The 8,841-nt window shown below is 34.3% G+C and overlaps 1 pseudogene; it reads right to left on the bottom strand.

Moving 5' to 3' along the window:
- Positions 1-303: 303 nt before the first annotated feature.
- Positions 304-688, bottom strand: LOC118541221 (large ribosomal subunit protein uL14 pseudogene; annotated as a pseudogene).
- Positions 689-8,841: the final 8,153 nt, after the last annotated feature.

Here is an 8,841-nt window from a genome sequence, read left to right as displayed (position 1 = left end):
TACTTTTTTATTAGTAAAAACTATATCACACTTTTTAAAAAGTTGAGTGTAGTGGACACACGATATTATGTTAGTTTCAGATGTACAACATAATGATGCAACAACTCTATACATTATGCTGTGCTCACCACAGTGTAGCTGCCATCTGTCCCCATACAACACTGCTACATCATTGACTGTATTCCTTATGCTGTACCTTTTATTTTTATTTTTGTGGGGGGAGCAAATAATTAAAAAAAAATCTTTTTAAACAAATACACCAAAGAATCATGCATTGCTGCCAGCATCAGATGCAATCCTGGGTCACAAGTGTGCACACTCCTTTGCAACTGGTCTGATAACAGAACCTTTCATTTCACCTGTATTGTTTACTCTGACCCCCACATTATCTTCAAAATTGAGAAACACACCATCTTTTCTCTGATACGACTTTTGTTGTCGAATTACCACTGCTGGATGTACCTTGTTTCTGAGCTCTGGGTGGCTTTTCTTCACTGTGGCCGTCGCTATGTCACCCACACCCCAAGCAGAAAATCTGTTCAGTTGTCCCTTGATCCCCTTCACAGATATGATATACAGATTTTTAGCCCCTGCGTTGTCAGCACCGTTGATCACAGTTCCTACTGGAAGACCCAGAGAAATCCGGAATTTCACACCAGAGGACCCACCACATCCTTGCTTTGACATCTTGAACACCAGAAAGGGACAGAGGCCTGTGCCTTTTATTTTTATGACTTACTCATTTTATAACTGGAAGCCTATATCTTTAACTCTTGCCCAAGCCCCTACTTTTGCTTTAGCCCCTACTTCCCTCCCCTCTGGCAACCATTAGTTTTTTCTCTGTATTTACAGGCCTGATTCTGCTTTTTTGTTTATTCTTCTCTTCCTTCCTTCCTTTCTTTCTTTCTCCTGTTTTTTTTTTAGCTTCCTCTTATGAGTGAAATTATATGGTATTTGTCTTTCTCAGTCTTATTTCACTTGTTTGCCTGGTATTTTGATTAAGGCTTTACATGTTTCCAAGTAAGATATGAATAAGTATCTAGGAATAATCTTTTTTTTTTTTTTAAAGATTTTATTTATTTATTTGACAGAGAGAGACAGCGAGAGAGGGAACACAGCAGGGGGAGTGGGAGAGGGAGAAGCAGGCTTCCCGCGGAGCAGGGAGCCCGATGCGGGGCTCGATCCCAGGACCCTGGGACCATGACCTGAGCCGAAGGCAGACGCTTAACGACTGAGCCACCCAGGCGCCCCTATCTAGGAATAATCTTAATAAAAGATGGCAATGTGTATATGGAGAAAATTGTAGAACAGTATTTACGGGTAGAAAAATTCTGAAAAAATGAGGGATAAGCCATTTAGGGATTATAAGATTAATGAAACTTTAACAAGCTAATCTTAATATCTATACATAAAATCTAAGGGCCAAGAAGAGCCAAAACATTATTCATGTTGTTGGAGGAAATTTCCTTATCGTATGTAAGCTCACAATAAATCTATGATAATAAAGACAGAGTAGTATTAGGATGGAGATAAATAAAAATAAATAGGTGTAACAAAATAGAGAGCTCCCAAACTGTCTGTTAATATATGGACCCCTGATATATGACAAATAGGGCATTCCACAACAGTAGAGAAAGAATATGGTAAATAGTTCTGGGACAGTGACCAATTTTATAGAAAAAAAATAGATTTTTTTAAAGATTTTATTTATTTATTTGACAGAGAGAGCACTCACAAAGAGAGGAGCAGTAGGCAATGGAGAGGGAGAAGCAGGCTCCCCGCTGAGCAGGGAGCCCAATGACCTGGGGCTCCATCCCAGGCCCGGAATCATGACCTGAGCCAAAGGCAGAGGCTTAACCAACTGAGCCACCCAGGCGCCCCTAAATTTAGATTCTAATTACACAGTGCATAAGATCAATTCTAGCTAGGTTAAAAAAAAAAAACCCTTAATGCAAAAAAGCAAACCTTTAAAAAGTTTTAAAAGAAAATATTGGTTATCATATTTATCATCCAGTCGTTGAAAAGGATAATTTTGAGGAGAAAAAAGCTTAATCCATAAAGGAACCAATTGATGCATTGACTTCATTAAAATTTAAGTCTGCAAGCAAAAGATACATGACTTCATTTTTTATTATTTCTCAACTTGTTTTTAATACTTTATTATGTATTTAGAGATTTTCAAATGTTATATAGCATTTTGCAGAATTTTGAACATTTCATAAATAACATCCTAACTTAATTTTTCTTTTCATTTAGTTATATGTTTGTATTTTTAAGATGGTAGTTCATCCATTTTTAATTTTCATAATATATTGAGTTGCAAGGATATTCTTCAACATACACATTGATATAAATTTATATGGTTTACAATTTTTTCTTCCTTTTATGAACAGTGTGGCTATAAACACTGTTGTGATAGTGCATTGCATCCGGTTTATTCTAGAGACAGGGTATGTGGAAAGGTAAGGAAGGGAGGCAGAGAAATAGGATGAAGGGAGGACACATGGAGTTTTATACAGAACAATAGACAAAAAAATATCTGAAGCAAATACAACATACAGTTAAATTTGCAAAAGTTGGGCAAAGGGCACAAAGCTGTTCTTCATATTATACTACGTGATTGTTTCAGATATAAGAAAGAGCTTCTTGTTCTTAACGCTTTCTGCCTTGAGTTCAACCTTAGATGGTAGTGATATAATGAACTCTTTTTGTTCCTTTCTGATGTATATTTGCATAATCTGTTCCTTGTGACATTTCTGAACCATTTTCTTTTTTATTTTATTTATTTTTAAAAGATTTTATTTATTTATTTGAGAGAGAGAGAGAGAGAGAGAGAGAGAGCTCATGGGGGGGGGAGGGTCAGAGGGAGAAGCAGACTCCCTGCTGAGCAAAGAGCCCGATGCGGGACTCGATCCCAGGACTCCAGGATCATGACCTGAGCCGAAGGCAGTCGCTTAACCAACTGAGCTACCCAGGCTCCCCTGAACCATTTTCTTTTAGATGCAGTTTTAAAAATACTGCATAAAAAATGAATATTGTTTCTTGATTCAATCTGACATCCCTTTTTCCTTCCAATAAATAGATGGTTAATCTTATATTTTTCAACAGCTCTATTGAGATACAATTTATTTATTATACAATTCACCAATTTAAAGTCACTCATTTAAAGTATACAATTTGATGTTTTTTAGTATTCATTCACGGTCTATGCAGCCATCACCAAACAATCAATCTAATGTTAGAGTATTTTTGCCCTCCAAAAAAGAAACTCTATACCCGTTTACAGTTTTCATTTTTTCCCACCAGTACCCTCACTGCTAGGTAAAATTGCTCTAATTTCTGTCTTGTTAAGAATTGTCGATTCTGGAAATTTCATATAAATTGAATCTTAAAATATCTGGTCTTTTCTGTCTGGGTTCTTTCACTTACCGTAATGTTTTTGAGGTTCATCTAGTGTATATATATCATCACTTCATTCCCTTTCATTGCCAGATAGTATTCCATTCAATAAACATGTTTTGTTATCCATTTATAAGTTGATAGGCATTTCTATTGTTTTCACTTGTTTTTGTTGCTATTTTGAAGGCTGAATAGAACGTTCATGTACAAGTTTTTGTAGGTTGTATGTTTTCATTTCTTTTGGTTGTATACCCAGGAGTGGAATTACTGGGTCATATGGTAACATTTTGTTAAACATACAATGCTCAACATTTTGAGGAACTTCCAAACTGTTTTACAAAGCAGCTGCACCAGTTTATATTCCCACCAGCAACATATCAGAATTCCTGTTTCTCTACATTTTTGTTGATATTTGTCGCCTGTCTTTTTAGTTATAGGCATTAAGTGACTGTGATGAAGTATTTCATTTGGGTGTGATTTGCATTTTCTAAGTGATTAATCATGTTAAACATCTTTTCATGTGGTTGTTGACTACTTGTGTCTCTTCTTCGGAGAAATTGTTTATTCAGATCCTCTGTCCCATTTTTAAATTGGATTTTTTTTATTATTATTATTGAGTTGTAAGAGTTCTTTATATATTCTGGATACAGGTTCCTTATCACATATATGATTTGTAAATATTTTATCTCATTCTGTGGATTGTCTTTTCGTGTTCTTAGTGTTTTTAAAGCACAATTTAAAGCACAAAGGTTTTTATTTTGATGAGGTCTAGTTTACCCATTTTTTTTTCTCTTGTAATCTGAGCTTTAGTGTCATCTGTAAGAATTCTTTGCCTACGGATACCTGCGTGGCTCAGTCAGTTAAGTGTCTGCCTTCGGCTCAGGTCATGATCCCAGGATCTTGGGATCGAGTCCTGCATCAGGCTACCTGTTCAGCAGAGAGTCTGCTTCTCCCCTTGCCTGCTGATCCCCCTGCTTGTGCTTTCTCACTCTCTCTCTGGCAAATAAATAAATAAAATCTTTAAAAAAGAAAAAAAGAACGCTTTGCCTAATCCAAGATCACAAGGATTTAAGCTTGTGTTTTCTTCTAAGAATATTCTAATTTTAGTTTTTACATTTATGTCTGTATATATTTTAAGCTATATATATATATATACACACACACATATATAACTATATATATTTGTAACTGTATAGCTATAACTGAGGTTTTAATTGAAAAAATGACTCTTTCCCAATGAATTGTCTTGGCATCCTTGTTGGACATCAGTGTATGAATTTATTTCTGGGCTCTTATGTCTATTTCAGTGATCTAAATGTCCAGCCTTATGACTGTACCACACTGTCTTGATTACTAGAGCTTTGTAGTAAGCTTTGAAATTGGGAGTTATGAGTCCTACATATTATAATGTATTACACATTATATAATACATATTCTTATTACCATCACTTATTTTGTTTGTATTTTCATTTTAAGGATCCTTTTACTTTCTCCTATATCATCTATTTACTGTTGTTATTGCTGTTATTGTATATAGATGTATTTTCTTTCATTAATCTTTAATCAGTGAAAAAAATCTTTTTGTTATTTTTGAGTTAAATTCATATGCTTGAAATATTTTTTTAAATTGAAGTATAAGTAACATACAATGTTAAGTTTCAGGTATACAACACACTGATTGGAAAATTATATACATAGCTCAGTACTCTCCACAATAAGTGTAGTCGCCGTCTGTCACCATACAATCTTATTACAATCCTATTGACTATATTCCCTATGCTATACTTTTCATCTTTGTGAATTACTTATTTTACAACTGGAAGTTTATACCTTATTCCTTTATTTATTTTGCCCATCCCTCCACCCACCCTTCCTCTGGCAACCACCAGTTCGTTCTGTGTATTTAGGAGTCTATTTGTTTGTTCATTTGTTTTGTTTTAGATTCCTCATATAAGTGAAATCCTATGGTATTTGTCTTTCTCTGTCTGACTTATTTCACTTAGTATGATACCCTCTAGGTCCATCCATGTTGTTGCAAATTGCAAGATTTCATTCTTTTTTATGGCTAATATTTTATTGTATAAACATACCATATATTCCTTACCCATATATCTATCAGTGGACACTTAGTTTGCTTCCATATCTTGGCTATTATAAATAAGGCTGAGTTAAACTTGGGGTGCAGATATCTTTTTGAGTTAGGGTTTTTATTTTCTTTGGGTAAATAACCAGTGGTGGAATTACTTGATCTAGTGGGATTTCTATTTTTAATTGTTTGAGGAACCTCCATACTGTTTTCTCTAGTGACTGCACTGATTTACATTCCCATAAGCAGTGCATGAGCATTCCTTTTCTCCATGTTCTTGCCAATACTCGTTATTTCTTGTCTTTTCGATGATAGCCATTCTGACTGGTGTGAGGTGCTATATCGTTGTTTTAATTTTCATTTCCCCAGTGATGAGTGATGTTAAGCATCTTTTTTATGTGTCTGTTGGCCATCTGAATGTCTTTGGAAAAATGTCTATTCAGGTCCTCTGCCCATTTTTTTTTTTTTTTTTTTTGAGAGAGAGAGAGCACAAGTAGGCAGAGTGGCAGGCAGATGGGGAGGGAGAAGCAGGCTCTTCGCTGAGCAGGGAGCCGGACGTGGGGCTCTACCCCAAGACCCCAGGATCACGACCCGAGCCAAAGGCAGACACTTAACCGACTAAGCCACCCAGGCGCCCCCCTCTGCCCATTTTTAAATTGGATTGTTTGGTGTTGAGTTGTATAAGTTCTTTATATTTTGGATATTATGTACTTAGTATACACTTAATGAATGTATCATTTACAAATGTCTTCTCCCATTCATTAGGCTGTCTTTTTGTTTTGTTGATGGTTTGCTTTGCTGTGCATATTTAAAAGTTTGAAATATTTAAAGTGTGAATTTTTTATAACTGCCGAACAATATAGAGTATATCACAAATACTTGTGTAACTACCATTCAGAATAAACAATTGTTAATATTTTGTCATTTTTTAGCCTCAAATTTTTGATAAAAGAAATACAAATTTGTCCCAAGGTTATAGTCCTCTTTGGATCTTTCCCATAAGAAAATAAAGAGGCAAACCATAGCCTGTGGGAACATATTTGCTTTCTCTTTCTGTCTCACTCTTTCTGTCTCCACGTCTTTCCCTCCCTTCTCTGTCCCTCTCTCCCCCCCCATAATTATCTGTCTACCTATGTACCTATCTCTTTGATCTTTCTACAGAACTGCTGTTATGAATTTGATGTTTCTTTTTCAAGTACACATTTAAAAATATTTTAATATTTGTCACCCATTCATTCACTCGTTAAATATATATTGAATGCCCAACATACACCAGGCATTATTGTAATTGCTAGGAAAAAACAGTAAAAAATATAGGAGAAATTCCTTCTTCCGTTGTTAGAGCTTATATTCTAGTAAGAAAGGTGGTAAACATGATTTTAAGAATAATTAATGGTATGTGAATTAAAGCAATTAAGGGAATAAAAGGTGATGAGATGTCTGTATATGTGTTTTTGAGGGGTATTGTTTTTGATAAGTTGGTCAGGGAAGGTAGCCATGGGCAGGTTATATATAAGCAGAGATTTGAATGAATAATGAAATATCAATATCATTATAATATCAATATCAATATAATTTAGAGGAAGAGCATCTCAAGCAGACATTTCTCTTAACTTTATGGGATAGCCACCAGTATTTTGAACTATTGATTTTATGCTTATTTCTGCTGAACTGATTTTAGTTAATAGCTGTATGGTGATGATGGCTTCTCTTTCACTCTTCAAGTTCTTGCTACTTCCCTCAGTTGCAGGAAGAGTTAATAGAAAATTGAAAAGGACAGCATGTTTATCTCCACTTTCCCTAAGGACCAGTGGGAGGAAATCTTCCTTGATTTTGCCATTGACCTGTCAATGATGTTTGCACATGGCTTCAAGAAAGGGGGTATTGTTGGAGTTTTTAAGGGTTATGTAAATTATTTTTAGCTCATAATACTTAAGAATAATGTATCTTTTCAGACCTTTTGGATGGTATAGATGGTAATTGGTATTTTTCTTGATTTCATTCCATTCCATTTGTAGATAATCATACTATTTTAATTGCAGATAGTGTCTGTTTCATGATTGAATTAAAGATAAAGTTTTTTAAATTTATTTTTTAATTTTATTGATTTTTTTGAGGATGCTAAGAAAGAAATGGGTGAAAAAGATTTTTTTAAATTTTTGACTTCTCCTTCATTATAATTTTTTTAAAAAAATCCAGTATAGTTAACATACAATGTTATATTAGTTTCAGGCATACAATATAGTGATTCAACACTTCCATACGTCACCCAGTGCTCATTACAACAAGTGCCCTCCTTAATCTCCATCACCTATTTCATCCATCCCCCCTATTCTCTTCCCCTCTGGTAAACATCAGTTTGTTCTCTACAGGTTAAGAGTCTGTTTCTTGGTTTCTCTCTCTCTCTCTTTTTTTTTTTTCTTTTTTTTCTTAAATTCCACATATGAGTGAAATCATATGGTATTTGTCTTTCTCTGACTGATTTATTTCACTTAGCATTATACTCTCTAACTCCATCCATGTCATTGCAGGGTGAAAAAGATTTTGACAGCTCTTATAGAAAGTCAAAATATAATCTTTTTAGATTTTCTTACATATAAATTTTACCTCAGCACTAATTTATCTTAGCATGGTTGCTGTTAAATATAACTGACACTTTCAAATAATTTAAAAAATTAATTTGGTGAAACCATTTTTACTTTTCTGTTTTTATCCACAATATTTGTCTTATAGATTAAAATTTAGATGGTTTATTTAGATTATTAGCTATGTAGATTAATATCTTTGATACCTTTCATATAAAGCTATTACCATTTATATGTTGTATGTATATCATTATGTTGAAATTTTACACATGATTAAAATTGCTATTAATAGCTTTTTGCCTTCATTTAGGTTTTATTTTTAAACTAAACCTGTTATTCTTTAAAACATTAATATAGTGTTTTTTAATCACGTGCTCTTTTAACTACTAAGATTTTAATAACATGTTCATGGTCATCAGAATTTTAAAATGGCTCCCATGACTTCCACCCTTTGGTGTTACTTCCATGATTATGTTACCATATTATATGGCAAAAGGGAAATGCACTCTCTAAAAGCTGAGAGCCACTCCTAGTTGACAGTCACCAATGAAACGGGTACTCCAGTCCTACAACCACACGTAACAAGATTCGGGCTTCAATCTGAATGAGCCTGGAAGTGGATTTTCCCCAGAGTTTTCTAGATAAGAGCCAGCTGGCTGACACTTTGATTTTGGCTTCTCATACCCTAAGGTCAAATTTCTGACCTTTACAACAGTGACATAATAAATGGTTTTTAAAGTGCTATGTTTGTGGTAATTTGTTATGCAACAA

The sequence above is a fragment of the Halichoerus grypus genome, chromosome 5 (genome assembly GCF_964656455.1).
Source record: "Halichoerus grypus chromosome 5, mHalGry1.hap1.1, whole genome shotgun sequence".
In the NCBI taxonomy this organism is placed as follows: Eukaryota; Metazoa; Chordata; class Mammalia; order Carnivora; family Phocidae; genus Halichoerus; species Halichoerus grypus.
Note: the sequence above shows the minus strand (reverse complement) of the source record. Positions and strands in the feature narration are given on the sequence as shown.